Consider the following 15,742-nt stretch of genomic DNA (forward strand, 5'->3'; position numbering starts at 1 on the left):
TGATATAAAGGAAATGGTATTAAAAAAGAGTTCGCCAAAGGATGTTGGTCACTTAGCCTTAGGATCCACTTTTTTTTTTTAATATTTATTTTCGGGAGTGTGCAAGTGGGGGAGGGGCAGACAGAGAGGGGGGCAGAGGATCCGAAGTGGGTTCTGCACTGATAGGCTAACAGCGGTGAGCCCAGTGTGGGGCTGGAACTCATGAACCACCACATCGTGACCTGAGCCAAAGTCAGACGCTCGATGGACTGAGCCACCCAGGCGCTCCAGGATCTGCTTTTTAAAAACAACTTTTTTGTGACTGAAAAAACTAAAGTATGACTCATGCAACTGTTTCTATTATTTCCCTGGTCGATGTGATGTATCACGTTCATTGATTTATGAATACTGATCAACCCTTGCATCCTGAATAAATTGCACTTGATTGTGGTGAATGATTTTTTTTTTTCAATGTATTGTTGAATTTGGCTGGCAAATATTTTGTTGAGGGATTTTGCATCCATGTTCATCAGAGATCTTGGCCTGTAGTTTCCTCGTGGATTTTCTGTTTGGATGATCTGCCAATGATGTAGGTAGGGTGTTAAAGTCCCCTACTATTATTGTATTACTATCAGTGACTTCCTTTATTTTATTATTAGTTGCTTTCTGTATTTGGGTGCTCTCATGTTGGGTGCATTCCATGTGCATGATAGATGATTTTCCATCCCTTCACTTTCAAGCTGCAGGTGTCTTTAGGTCTGAAATTAGTCACTTGTAGGCAGCATATAGATGGTCTTGTTTCTTCATCCATTCCCTCACCCTACGTCTTTTGAAGAGAAACCAGAGTATACACCCTACGTCTTTTGATTATAGTGTTTGGTCCATTTGCATTCAAAGTAACTATTGATAGGTATGTACTTTTTGCCAATTTGTCACTTGCTTTATGGTGTTTTTTGTAGTTCTTCTCTGTTCTTTTCTTTCCTTGCTCTCTTATGATTAGCTGGCTTTCTTTGGTGATATGCTTGCATTCCTTTTTCTTTATTTTTTGCATATATATTAGTGGTTTTCGATTTGCGGCTGCCATTAGGTTTGTTCATATAGAAGTCTGTAAGAAGTTGCTGGTCACTTAAGTTTGAGCCCATTCTTTATTCCTCCCCCCACATCGCACTTTAGGTATATGGTGTCATACCTTTTATTTTGCGAATCCCTTCCTTGATTTTTATAGATATACTTAATTTTACTGCTTTGTGCTTCCTACTCTTCCTACTCCTAAGAATATAGGAAATTATATGTGCAATGTTAAATGGGATGGTCAGGAAAGGTGTCACTTGAGAAGGTGGCATTTGAGTGCAGGTGTAAAGGAGGTGTGAGTCGAGGTCTGCAAATATCTACAGAGGAGCATTCCAGGCAGAGGACAGAGCCTGATGCAGGGGCATACCTGCCATGCCAGAGGGACGGCGAAGAGACCACTGAGGCTGGAATGGGGTAAGAAAGAGGGAGAAGGCATGAGGTCTAAGAGGGGACAAAGGCCAGATCACCCAGAGACCTGAGATCATTTTAATCACTATGCATTTTACCAAGATGTGAAAGTGTGGAGCAGGGGACTGAAGGATGCAATTTGAGGAAGGCATTTTTTTGAGGAGGGAGAGAATTTGCACTTTATATCAGAACTCCTCTCTCCGTTGGAATGTTTCTTTTTTTTTTTTAATTGTTTTTAATGTTTATTTTTGACAGAGAGAGAGAGAGAGAGAGAGAGAGGGAGGGAGGGAGGGAGAGATCATGAGCGGGGGAGGGGCAGAGAGAGAGGGAGACAATATCTGAAGCAGACTCCAGGCTCTGAGCCTTCAGCACAGAGCCTGATGCAGGGCCTGAGCTCACAGACCGTGAGATCATGACCTGAGCAGAAGTTGGACGCTCAACCGACTGAGCCACCCGGGCGCCCCAGAATGTTTCCAAGGAGAGGTTCATTAGGAAAAAGTCACGGTGCCACAGTACCTTTGGAGGTTGGGAACTTGCATTTTTAGAGCCTTGGGCACTCATCCCACCTTCTCCCTGAGTAGTAAGCTACCTAAAATCAAAGTTCCCCAAGGAGAGAGCAGTTTCCAAATTGTGTTAAATACGGAGGTCTGAACATGAGAGGAATCAAGCTGATCTAGTCAATAAAAGCCCAAGGAGAAGCAGTGGGGGCTTGAAGCCACCCAGGGACTCTGCCCTTTGACTCCCAAACATGAGCTGTGTAGAGTGTCCCCGTCCCCACAAGGGGATTCAGGCACTTGTTCCTGCTAAGCATGTGACCAATGGCCAGAAGCCCACAGCTGGCATCTGAGGAGACGATGACAAGAACAAGGAACAGGGCGCTTGAGTGCACGCAGGCCTGGCTCAGACTCTGAAGCTGCGACCAGCCGCATATTTTCTTTAAAGGTGCGGTGATACTTCCGGACCTATGTTTTTGTTTTGTTTTGCTTTGTTTCATTTTTTAGAAATGTGGTAAAGTACACGTAACACAGTACTTGCCATCTTCACCTGCCTTCAGTGTACAACTCAGCGGTATTAAGTATATTCGTAATGCCATCCATCTCGTAACACTGAAAATCTACACCCATTAGCTGATAATCCTCCATCTTCCGTCCACCCAGTCCCGGGAAGCCACCACGTACTTTCTTTCTGAACCTACTTTCAATCACCCTTTGAGGTCAGGGAAAACCTCTTCTAAATCAATGGATTCATTCTCCAGGGTTCTAAGGTAGAGTTCTACAGGGCCCACACCTTGACCGAGGGCTGCTGGTTCCACCGCAGCAGAAAAGCAGGGAAGAGGTCCAGAGGCATAACCCCCAGTCTTCCCACTGTGCTTTTTCTCCGGGGAGACCGGCTAAGGCCCAGAAAACTGCAAAAGGGTCCTCTGGAGAGACCTTTGAACTCTTGCTACAAAGCAAGAGCCCGTATTAAAATATGGGATATTTCTATTCTTTAGATTCCTTTTTACTGGAAAAACAAACTATCTGGGGAAAATTGTGGCCGATACAACAGCAAAGACGATTGGACTGTTGGAACGCAACTGATGTCAACTACCAAGCAGGATGAAACTTGTCTTTATTGAGGGAAGAGTTTGAGGCAAAGAGGTCAGGTTTGCCTACGGGTTGAGATTTGCACACAGAATTTCCAGAGTGCTGGATTTTAGTCGGGAGAACTATGAAGAGGCTGGAGCTCATCGTGTGCAAAGCTCTCAGATGAGGAGGGACTGGACAACTGAGACTCCACTAATAAGTGACAAAAATTATGTGGGCAATAATTTGACATTTTTAGCGTTAACGTGTCTACTGAAATAGAATGCGTAAATTAATACTCTTAGGAGATCTGCTTGGTGGAAAAACAGAATGGGGATCACAAACCCTATTAACTCCTATGTCTCAAGCCTCTAATGGAAGATTCCCGATGGGATGAGGAGGATGCTTCGAGTTCATAGAAACTTTGTAAAGCTCACAAGCATGTGTTTTATAAAGTCATGTAGCAGAGTCCCCCAACTGATTTTATAACTGAGATTTATGTCTCTAACAAAATAAGATACACAGCAAATGAATGACTCTGCTGGCCTTTTCTGGAGAGCGGATGATAAGTTCTCTAAAGATATTGTTTACTTTGCCCAGTTATCTGTTTTTATTCTGTAAATTCTCCACAGTGCCCCAGGCCGGAACTCCAAATCTACTGTTCCCATCAAATCAATTTCCCCACAGAATGAAGAATCCTGTAAATACTATGCTTAAAATTCATTGTTATCTGTGAAGAAGCCAACTCAACAGGAATCATTGAGATTAAGAGGGTCTATGCAGTGAAGGTGGATAGAATGTGTAGAAAAAAAGAGATCTACACACTGATTATTTTCTAATAAAACTGTTCCTTCTATCAGAAAGTCGAGGGAATTAATATAAACAGACAGATTTGTTTAAACCCAATTTCACTACCATTCTGTAGGTTGCTTTAACCCTGTTCTGACTTCACTTATTAAACAAATGATGGTATTTTCACAGATATGAAACCACTGAGCTAAAGTTACCCATTCCTACAGGATGGTCCTGCATTTAATTTCACTGTAAAAAGGCTGAGAAAATTATATGGCTATCGAACATGTTCACAGATTGTACGAGCTTGGAATTCCATCCAACAAAACGACTATTTGTCAGAAAGCGCACCAGAGTTTTTAAAACATGAAAACAGAAAACGAAAACAGTAACAGCAAGACTTTGTGGTATGGCTGATACGTGACAGGGCCTTGACATGTACTTTATATTTCCAGTTCTTCCAACAACCCTACAAAGTACTATTAATATTCCCATGTTACAGACAGGAGACCTGAAACTCATAGAAATGATCCAAGTTTACATAAAGTCTCATCCATAGTTAAAGAAAGTGTAGAACCAAGGTTTAAGCTGTATCTGTCTAACTCCTAAGTCCCGTGTACTTTGTACCACGGTGCTGTGTCCCATATTACCAATAGTTGTCAAACAGAAATTCAAAGATGCTAGCTCTCATAAATAAAATGCCAAATCCATAATTAAGGGACATAAGTTTATTCCAAATGTATTTGTGTGCATGCTTCCCTAATCAACTTCCTTGACTGAATTCCAAATTAATAGACTTATTTTATTCTAACCCTAACCCTAACCCTAACCCTAACCCTAACCCTAACCCTAACCCTAACCGCTTTCTCCCACAGACCAAATGCCTTCCTTGCCAGCATGGCTGTTTGGTTGCTTATCCAGGACAGTCCTGCACCCCCTGGCCTATAAAAATCTCCTCCAATTGGAACCTTCTCCCTGATACCCCTGGTCTGAAGGGAGACCCCCCACCCACTCTCCCATAGCACCTAGCCCTTACTTCTATCAAGCTTCACTTCTCTGCAAATGACAGACTTTCGTCTAATCCTGTCCTCATCCTTCCTGCTCCCTTCACAGTGGCAGAACAGTGCTCTACAGAGTGGTGCTCAATCAACATTGGCCGAGTAACTGAATCCATTTTTAATTAGCACGTGGAAGGGGTTAAGGAAGAAGGTCCTTTTCCTTAGCCAGGCTCCATTCAGTAATGATTTCAGTCATCAGAAAGACGTATAGAATCCAGGTAATTATAAAATTTTTTTTTATGTTTTATTTTATATTTGAGAGAAAGAGAGTGAGAGATGGAGTGCAAGCGGAGGGAGGGGGAGAGAGAGAGGGAGACACAGAATCCGAAGCAGGCTCCAGCCTCCGAGCGGTCAGCACAGAGCCCGACGCAGGGTACAAACTCACAAGCAGTAAGATCATCACCTGAGCCAAAGTCAGAGGCTTAAGTGACTGAGCCACCCAGGCACTCCTAGAAAAAAGGTAATCTTAAACAGCACATTTTCCAGTGAGGATACGATTCTCCACACTTAAAATCCCTCACGAGACTCCCCAATAAGGAAGTGATTTCGAGGGGAGATAATCAGTGATCTCCAAAAGTTTTGATTGTGTACTCCTATCATGAAAAAGGTATATTTTTTTAAGTTTGCTTATGTATGTTGAGATAGAGAGAGCATGTGAGTAGGGGAGGAGAAGAGAGAGAGGGAGGGAGAGAGAATCCCTAGCAAGCTCCGCACCGTCAGCACAGAGCCTAACGCGGGGCTCAAACCCACAAACTATGACAATATGACCTGAGCCGAAATCAAGAGCTGGACACTTAATTGACCGAGCCACCCAGATGCCTCATGATAAAGGTATTTTAAAAAAACTTAAAAAAATACATACCTTGTATTTTGTGTGTAAATAGAACACAGAATTTTATTTTACCTCAATATACATATACTTATGTATTATAAAACATGTATATATCCTACTGTATTAATATAATATAATATATAAGATATACACAGAAAATATAACTTTCAATGAATAAATGAAAATAACATTTTAATATTTTCTTTTTGCACCCCAATAAATAGTCTGGCAGGAGGAAAGACTAATCTTGGCTGAGCAGCTATATTTTCTGGTAGAAGAAAGGAAATCATGTTTTTCTTTTCCTAGGCTATTCCCCAACATTGGCTACTTCCTCTCTTTACTCAGATTCTCTTACAAGACCACCAACATACTTCAAACATCAGTGAAATAAAACAGGAGGAAGGTTTAGGGCTCTGGATTCGCAGTCTGGAAATGTCACGATTTAATCTCAGAGATTTGCTGTGAAGTTGTAAGCATGACAGTGTGAAACCCAACAGATTACTCTTGAATTCCTTGTTTGTTTTCATTGTGACCAAACTCTCATAAAATTTATTTTTCTTTAGCTTCAAAACTCAAAGGATGTGTGGACACATGACTTAAATGGAGAAAAACATCATCAAAACAATATTAAGAAGTAATTACTTTTATATTGTTTTCATTAAATAAAAACCCCTCATATTCAGATAATCACATAGTATAGTTTTCATCTCTTTTAAAGAAAAAAGTCAATAAATATTAAAAGGGTTTGGAAATGATACGTGCAGTGCCCACCACATTAAAACCATTTTAATTGTTTTTAAACACACACACACACACACACACACACACACACACACACAGGAAAAAATATCAGATAGATATTCTCCAAAAAAATGAACAAGCTATATCCCAAAATGGTGAGAATAAGTTTAATTTTCTTTTCTTCTTTAGGCATTTCTGTGACTTTTCAAACACCCTTTAGTGGACACGTATTTTTTTTGAAAGAGTATAAATATAACCAATTGTAAATAATTTACATAGATTTCTATATTTTAATAGAATGAGAATCCTATTCTTCTAATAGAACATTTTAACTCCTTTTGGAGTTACTAGCATTCGGAAGAAAAGTGCCTATTATTTCCATGTTTTAGAATTCATTTTAACTTCAGTACAATTTTTAATGTTACTTTGGTTTCACATAAGAAAGTTGCACTTTTAATAATCAAAACAGTATGGTACTGGCACAAAAATAGACACATAGATCAAGAATAGAATAGAGAGCCCAGAAATAAACCCACACTTTTATGGTCAATTAATCTATGACAAAGGAGGCAAGAACATACAATGGGGAAAACAACAGTCTCTTCAATAAATAGTGCTGGGAAAACTGGACAGCTACGTGCAAAAGAATGAAACTGGATGACTTTATTATGCCACATATAAAAATAAACTCAAAGTGAATTAAAGGCCTAAATGTGAGAGCTTGAAACCATACCCCCAAAAGAAAACTTAGGCAGTAATCTCTTGGACATTGGTCTTAGCAACATATTTATGAATGTATCTCCTCAGGCTAAGGAAACAAAAGCAAAAATAAACTATTGGGACTACACCCAAAAAAGCAAAGGAAACCATCAACAAAATGAGAAGGCAACTTACTGAGTGGGAGAAGATAATCTGTAAATGACATATCTGATTAAGGGTTAGTATCCAAAATATATAAAGAACTTACACAACTCAATGCCCAAACAAAAACAAGAATAGCCAAACTGATCTGATCAAAAAAGGGCAGACAACCTAGATATTTTTCCATAGATGGCCAACAGTTACATGAAAAGATGTTCCACATTGTTAACCATTAGGGAAGTGCAAATAAAACCACAGTGTGATATCACCTCACACCTAATGCAATGGCTAGTACCAAAAAGACAAGGAATAACAAGTATTGGTGAGGATGTGGAGAAAAAGGAACCTCTTTCACTGTTGGTAGGAATATAAATGGGTGCAGTCACTGTGGAAAACAATTATGGAGTTTCCTGAAAATATTAAACAAAGAAATACCATGTGATCCAATAATCCCACTACCAGTTATTTACCCAAAGAAAACAAAATACTAATTTGAAAAGATATCTGCATCCCTGTGTTTATTGCAGCATTATTTACAATAGCCAAGATATGGAAGCCACCCAAGTGTCCATCAATAGATGAATGGGTAAAGAAGATGTGAGATGTACATACATACACACACACACACACACACACACACACACACACACACACACACACAGTGGAATATTACTCTGCCATAAAAAGGATGAGATCTTGTCATTTGCAACCATATGGATGGACCTACAGGGTATAATGCTAAGTGAAATAAGTCAGAGAGATCAAGACAAATACCATATGATTTCACTTCTATGTGGAATCTAAAAACAAAACAAAGAAACAAAACAAACAGACTCTTAAAAAGAACAAACTGATGATTGCCAGAGGGGAGGTGGCGGGGGGTGGGGGATGGGGATGGGTGAAATAGATAAAGGGAATTAAGAGGTAGCGACTTCCAGTTATAAAATAAATAAGTCAGAGAGATGAAATGTACAGCATAGGGAATATAGTCAATGGTATTGGAATAGCATATGGTGACTTATGTAGTTACACTTATGGTGAGCATAGCATAATGTATGGAGTTGTTGAATCACTATGCTGTATACCTTAAACCAATGTCACACTGTATGTCAACTACTCTTCAATAAAAAAAGGAAAATGGTACTATCCACACTAGCCAAAGTATGGAAAGAGCCCAAATGTCCACTGATAGATGAATGGATAAAGAAGATGTGGTATACATATATATAATGGAGTATTACTGGGCAATCAAAAAGAATGAAATCTTGCCATTTGCAACTACATGGATGGAACTAGAGGATATTATGCTAAGCGAAATTAGTCAGAGAAAGACAAATATCATATGACTTCACTCATATGAGGACTTTAAGACACAGAACAGATGAACACAAGGGAAGGGAAGCAAAAAATAATATAAAAACAGGGAGGGGGACATAAGAAACTGTTAAATATGGAGAACAAACAGAGGGTTATTGAAGGGCTTGTGGGAGGGGGGATGGGCTAAATGGGTAAGGGGCATTAAGGAATCTACCCATGAAATCATTGTTGCACTATATGCTAACTAACTTGGATGTAAATTAAAAAATAAAATAAAATAAGAAAAATGACATTTTAAATCAAATGCTTCATAACAGAGACCCAGTTATCCAGATTACAGATACATTTTAGATTGAGGATACAGAGAGAGGCAGCGAATGGGTCCAAAGGAACTTGTAAATTAATGGAATCAAGGCAGAAAGAGAGAGTAAATTAGGAGGTAGGTCTGTCTGGAGAAGATTAAGATTATGGAGAGCCCGTGCAATCTAAACATGTGACAGTTCTTGTAAGGAAACCCAATATCATCTAAATAAATAATATGGAAAAAAAATAAATAATATAGAATCCTAGTTTCTACAATTATTTTCTGGCAGAGTCTCAATTTTGCTCAGGTGTTCACCTTTCCATGTGCCCAAGTTGGTCTAAACTATGTATGGTGGTCTCATTCCCCTTGTCATTGACTCTTTTAGTCAATTCCCGCCATTGAGATGTCAAGAATTCTTCTGGGGGCATTCTGGATAGATTCTTCCCTCTTTATCAAAGCTGAATAAGGGGCACCTGGGTGGCTTAGCTGGTTGAGCGTCCAACTCTTGATTTTGTCTCAGGTCACGATCCCAGGGTTGTGGGATTGAGTCCCGCATTAGGCTCCGAGCTCTTCCCTCTGCCCCTCTCCCCCATTTGTGCATTTGTGTTCTCTCTCTAAAATTAAAAAAAAAAAAAAGTTAAAGCTGAATAAGAAATTTAAACCAACTATTGAAAGGCACAAGAGAACAACTAAGGCAGACAGAACTTGATTGGCCAGAATCCTAGAGAGAGAGGGAGAGAGATACTGAAAGAAGCCTCATGTTTGCCTCTATTTCCACCTAGTATGGGATGGAGAATAGAGATAGGCAAAAAAGTGGGCTGGGGATAGGGACAATTTTTCTGGGATGGAAAATGGCAGGGTTTGGCATTCCCAAAGGGGATGGACAGATAGAGTTTGAAGTGTGGGGCCTAGAAATATTGAAGGGCTCTGGCACCATTGAGACTCCAGAGGACTCTACCATGAGAGCAAGAGCAAACCATAAAAAGATCAAGTCTGGGGTGCCTGGGTGGCTCAGTCAGTTAAGCATCTGACTTCGGCTCAGGTCATGATGTCATGGTTCATGGGTTTGAGCCCTGCATCAGGCTCTGTGCTGACAGCTCGGAGCCTGGAGCCTGCTTCAGATTCTGTGTCTCCCTCTCTCTCTGCCCCTCTCCTGCTCATGATCTGTCTGTCTCTCAAAAATAAATAAATGTTAAAAAAAAAAAAAGATCAAGTCTAACAAAGCCTAAGACTCATGCTCAACCAGACCAAGTCTGTCTGCATAAAGCCTGTCTATCTACCAGAAAAGAATTAAATCTTCTTTGAGTAGAAATGCCATTAGTCAGAGCTTTACAATTTCTCATACACAATGTCTGACATTCAATAAAAAAAATCTACCAGTAAAAAAACCAAAAATCTACCAGGATATGAATAAATAGGATCAAATGATGAAAACCAAAAGAAGAAACAGGTAATATACACAAACCTAAGGGTGATGATTGCCAGAGGGGAGTTGGTGGGGGGTGGGGGAGAATAGGTGAAATAGCTAAGAAATTATTGGAGTTATCCGACAAGAAATTAAAGGTAACTCTGGTTAACATGCTTAAGAAAACAGAAGAGGGGTGCCTGGGCGGCTCAGTCGGTTGAGTGTCTGCTTTCAGCTCAGGTCATGATCTCATAGCTCGTGAGTTCGAGCCCCGTGTCGGGCTCTGTGCTGACAGCTTGGAGCATGGAGCCTGTTTCAGATTCTGTGTCTCCCTCTCGCTCCGCCCCTCCCCTGCTCATGCTCTGTCTCTCTCTCCCTCAAGAATAAATAAACATTAAAAAAAAGAAAGAAAGAAAATAGAAGAAAAGTATTCGATTTCATTAGGAAAACCACAGGAATCTTGGGAGGGGTTGTGAGGCACTGGTAATGATCTATATCTTGGTCTGTGTGGTGGTTAATTTTAGTCAATTCTTTTAGTCATCAAGTCATCAAGCTAGACATCAAGCTGAACATTTAAGATTTGCGTATGGGGGGCACCTGGGTGGCTCAGTTGGTTACGTGTCCGACTTCAGCTCAGGTCATGATCTCATAGCTCGTGGGTTTAAGCCCCGCATTGGGCTCTGTGCTGACAGCTCAGAGCCTGGAACCTGCTTCGGATTGTGTGTCTTCTTCTCTCTCTGTCCTTCCCCCCACCTTTCACTCCGTCTCCCCCTCTCTCAAAAATAAATAAACATTAAAAAACCCATAAAATATGTGTTTATTGACTACGTTATTAGTAAGGCTTCTGGTCTATAGTAGACTATTAGCAGTTAACTTTTTAGGGAGTCAAAAGTTATAGGCAGATTTCTGACTGTGTGGGGGGTTGTTGCCACTAACCCCCATGTTGTGCAAGGGTCAACTATATATCCAAGTGCAAAGCATGGTAGTGTTAGGGTAATAGGAGTGCGGAATTTTTTGGTTGTTTCTTTTCTCTGTATAGCAAGTAGAATTATATTAGTTGTATTAGTGGAAAAATTTCAAATTAAATTAATTAAAAATAATATGATTTGAATATATTGTGTATTCCTGGAAATATGAAACTAAGGGCCACAGAACTGAAACAAAGTTATGTGTATTCTGAACACTTCATATAAATCTCTATCAGCTGCCGATTAAATCCTATGCTATAAATTCACCTTTTATTAATTTCAGTGACACCCCATTTAGATAATCAGCTTAAATCTCTGGAATGTGGTCAGGAAACAGATAAAAGTAAAAAGTAAAATTTCTTACAAGCAAAATGACTGTCAATGCCCCTATGCGTTATTCACAGGTACTTACTGAGAGCCAGGTAGGCTCATTATTGCCATAATTCGAACAAGCTAGAATTGCTACCCCAGGAAACGGAAAAGTGGATGGGGATGCAGAAAGTGACATCTGCCAGCCTGACAGTAAAGTCCAGAGGTAGAAAAAACAACCCCAAAGCAGACCAAAATATATTGAAAACGATTTAATACTGGGTACCGAGCATAACTATATTCCAGCATTTTCTATGGCAGTTGGCTCTAATAATGACTAGAGCTCTCAATAGCAACACACTTACCCTACTTGGGAGGCTATCTAGTCAGAGAAGCATGTGGAATGCACATTTTGGAAAGGATTCCACTTAATATGGTTTCTTTTTAAAATATATTTTTGGTTGTTTTGCCTGAACACACACGTGTGCACTCTGCACGCACACACACGTACCCCTGTAAGGAACTGCTCACTTTTCCTTAACAGGCAATAAATGAGGAGATCTACTCAAGCTTTTCTGGAAAAAAAAAAAAAAAAGTGACAATTTATCAAAGCAACTCGCTCCTCAAATTTCCGTCATTTTGCTGTGTTACTAAATGAAGCACTAAGAAAACATTTTTCAATCTCAAGGCTTGTCTCCTGTTCCATACTTGCCTCCACCCACCCCTTCTTCCCTCTACCCTCCGTCCCCCCACTTGCTTATCGCAGCCGCGAGCTGAACCAGTCTGGGGGTGGGGGGGGTTGGGAATTAACGCGGAGATCTGTAAATGTCAGTTGCTATTAGAGCCAACGAGAAACTCTTCCGCCAGGGTCCCCGCAGCACTGCGGGCCGGGCCGTGGGAGCTGCGTTCCACTGGAGCTGGGCTGCCTGTGGCTCGCAACAGTCAGGGCTGTCTGGAAAGTTTTCAGGTTGTTTGCTTTCGTGGATTCGCTCCAAGTGAGGCACATGTTTTTCAAAAATGAATGCCAAAGATAACAAAAAAACGCAAAGGAGAGGAGAAAGGGAGGATTATCCAGAATATACGAGTGAACCAGGATAAGGCTTAGCGAACGACACAACGGTTCAAGGGCACTTGGCTCCCCACCACATTTAGAACGGCCCACAGAGACCGAGGTTAAAAACAATGTACATAATGACTTGAAAGACAGTTATTTGGGCCCCTGGATGTGTTTTACATCTTCTTCATATTGCTTGGGGCAGAGGTCACTGAATTATTCTGTTATTTAAGCTGTTTACAGCTATATTTGAGTGGTCTTTGTTGACAATTTTGCTTCCAAGTAATTTTCTAAAAACATCCTAATTACTGTTCCCTGTCATTAGCTACTGTAATTTGTTTTCAGGGCTGATGGTCAGCACTGTGACTGCATTTAGAACACCGAATGGGTTTGCATGATCATTCAGTGCGTGTCCCTGTTAAACCTATTGCTGTCTCTTCAAACCACTTCAGGTTTTTGGGTTTTTGTTTTTTAAGTATGCCATTTACATCTTTAAAGAAGAAAATGGAAGATGATTCTTTTTGTGTCATTATAATTTAGTGTTTCCATAGGACTTTCGTTTCTAAAGGCATTACAATCATTTATTAATTACCCAGCCCTGTGCCCTTAAGCTCTCAGCCATTTGGAGTCTCTCTGATTTCTAGATAAGCCACTGAGGCTAGGGAAGGGCACTTGGCTGGGGAGAGGTTCCTCCCTTCCTGTTAGGATTCCCACCCTTTTTCCAGGCCACCCCACCCAAGTGGGATCTGCACAGGCTGGCTTCATTGCTGTATTTGAAGTTTCGTGTTTGATGTTCCCTGAACGTGTGTATAAAATACATACCAAAGGAACATATAGATTATTTTTGGGTTATTTGATGTTTTGGATTTTCCCTGTTACTATCATTTCTGTTCATTCATTTACCCCTTCATGGAACCCTGTGTTGGGCTCCCCCTCTACGTCAGTCAGTGAACCGGGCTCTGAGGAGAGGAGAGCCACAGTCTCACCATGCAGTTAAGAATAGGGCTGAAGATACTGTTAGACGAGGTGCGTGATGGCATCTGATGAAAATGCCATGGGAGGGGGGAGTGTGCAAAAGAGACGGAGATAAATAACATTATTCCAGGGAGATAAACCAACATGGAAAATGGGAATTCAGGGAGCAACAGGTCACTTAGTTGCCCTACCTGGAGGGTTTATTGTGAGGACTAATGGTAAATGAGGCTGGGGTCGTGGTTTAGAGGAAGATTTCGGATGGTGCTGAACTGCCTGCTGGGTGAACCTCTCCAGCCAACGCAAAGTCTCCCCAACCGGACTGTAAGTGATCACTAGTAGCCAGAAAGACAGAGAAAGCAAGGGGCATAATTGCATTCACTATATCGCAGAAAAATTCACAGAGAGATTAATTAATTGTATGGCTGAAAGACCAGTAGGCAAACGACCAGGTGATCTAAAACAAGGCCAAGAAAATGGGCTTTACGAAGGAAAACGGGTAATTATGCAACAGATTAATTATACTGAAGAATGTCGAAAGCGACCAGATTGTGGGAAGTTTTCTGATTTTACAGCAATAGAAAATCATACCTGAAACCACACGGGCTTCACGCACTCATGCATTCATTTATTTGTAGGTGATAATACACGGTTTCATATTCTGTGAATTTCCGATCTTATTTACTTACAGAGTCCTCTGTCTCTACTCCCTTCTGACTTTCTGTCTCCACCCTATAGTCAATACCAGACTCGTGCCAAGCTTCATTTCATGCCAACTTCCACAGGAAATCCAGTCATATCAACAATCCTATGATTTCTGCAGTTTACAGATACATACGGGATATTGGGGAGTGTGGGTCACATCACAAGCCTCTATCATGTCCCTCTCCTCAGCATCACCCTGCTTGTAAAGCCTCCCTCTGACTCACAAGGCTCCCTTTCATGACAAGTGACCCTCGCCTCCTACTCTCAGTCTGTGGACACTGAAGATCTGGCCCCGATCCACAACTGGATGTGTATAATGATCCAAAAATACAAAAATAAAGTAGTAGAAACTACCATTTATTGGGCATTGACTATGGGCCAGGTCCTAAACTGAGAGCTTACCCGCATGACGTCATCTGAGTGTCCAGCCCCGTGGTGGGTATTATTAAGCCATGTCACAGATAAGGAAAAAGAAACACAGAGACGTTAAGTGATGTGCCCAAATGAATCCGAATGTTAAGAAGCAGATCAGTTGGCTGCCAAAGCATGGCATCTTAACAAAGTATCATTCGAGTTGTCTTCCAGACCCAATGCGAAAGACATACTGTTCTAGGCATCCCCTGGATAATAGCGAAAGAGACCACAGCACAATTTTAAACACAGGAACACAGAGGACTTAATCTGACTGCTTCTAGACGGCTTGTCTTTGAGACACTGAAAGCATTTGTTATTGTACTGAGTGTAGCAGGTGAGGCTGTCAGGGATCAGTGCCTTTACGGCAGCATGCGGTTCTCACATGGGTTTTTGCTAAATGCCACACCTCTGCTCCCCAATTATGGGTTGAATTTTGCACCCCTGAGATTCATATGTTGGAGTCCTAACACCCAGTACCTTAGAATGTGACCTTATTTGAAGACAGGGTCTTTCCAGAGGTAATCAAGTTAAAATGAGCTCATTAGGATGGGCCCTAACCCAGTATGACTGGTGTCCTTGCAAAAGGGGGAAACTTGGACCCAGGAACACTCAGAGAGGGAAAACCTAGGGAGGAGATTGCTATCGACGAGCTAAGAAGAGAGACCAGCTCCAGATTCTCCACCAGCCTTGGAAGGAACCGACGCCACTGACACTTTGATTTCGAACTTCCCAGCCTCCAGAACCATCAGACAATAAATTTCTGTTATTCGAGCCCCCCGTTCCGTGATACTTTGTCACCGCAGCCCTAGCAAACGGAAACACCCCCCATTCCATACTGCCCCGGTTGGAATTCTCTCTCCTTTCCTCAGGTTCATCAACACCAAAAAGAACCAACAGAACTAAGTGTTCCAGAACTTAGAACCAACAGAACTAAGCTGCCACATTTTGAACAAGGTACCAGATAGTGAGCCTGTCCCCAAAGAGTTC

At 41.2% G+C, this 15,742-nt stretch overlaps 1 protein-coding gene across 1 annotated transcript in view; it reads right to left on the minus strand.

Moving 5' to 3' along the window:
- Window positions 1-15,742, minus strand: part of LOC107180379 — a 616,686-nt gene that overhangs the window by 561,144 nt on the left and 39,800 nt on the right. The gene's annotated exons all lie outside the window — the stretch shown is intronic.

This window comes from Panthera tigris, chromosome B2 (genome assembly GCF_018350195.1).
Source record: "Panthera tigris isolate Pti1 chromosome B2, P.tigris_Pti1_mat1.1, whole genome shotgun sequence".
Classification (NCBI taxonomy): domain Eukaryota; kingdom Metazoa; phylum Chordata; class Mammalia; order Carnivora; family Felidae; genus Panthera; species Panthera tigris.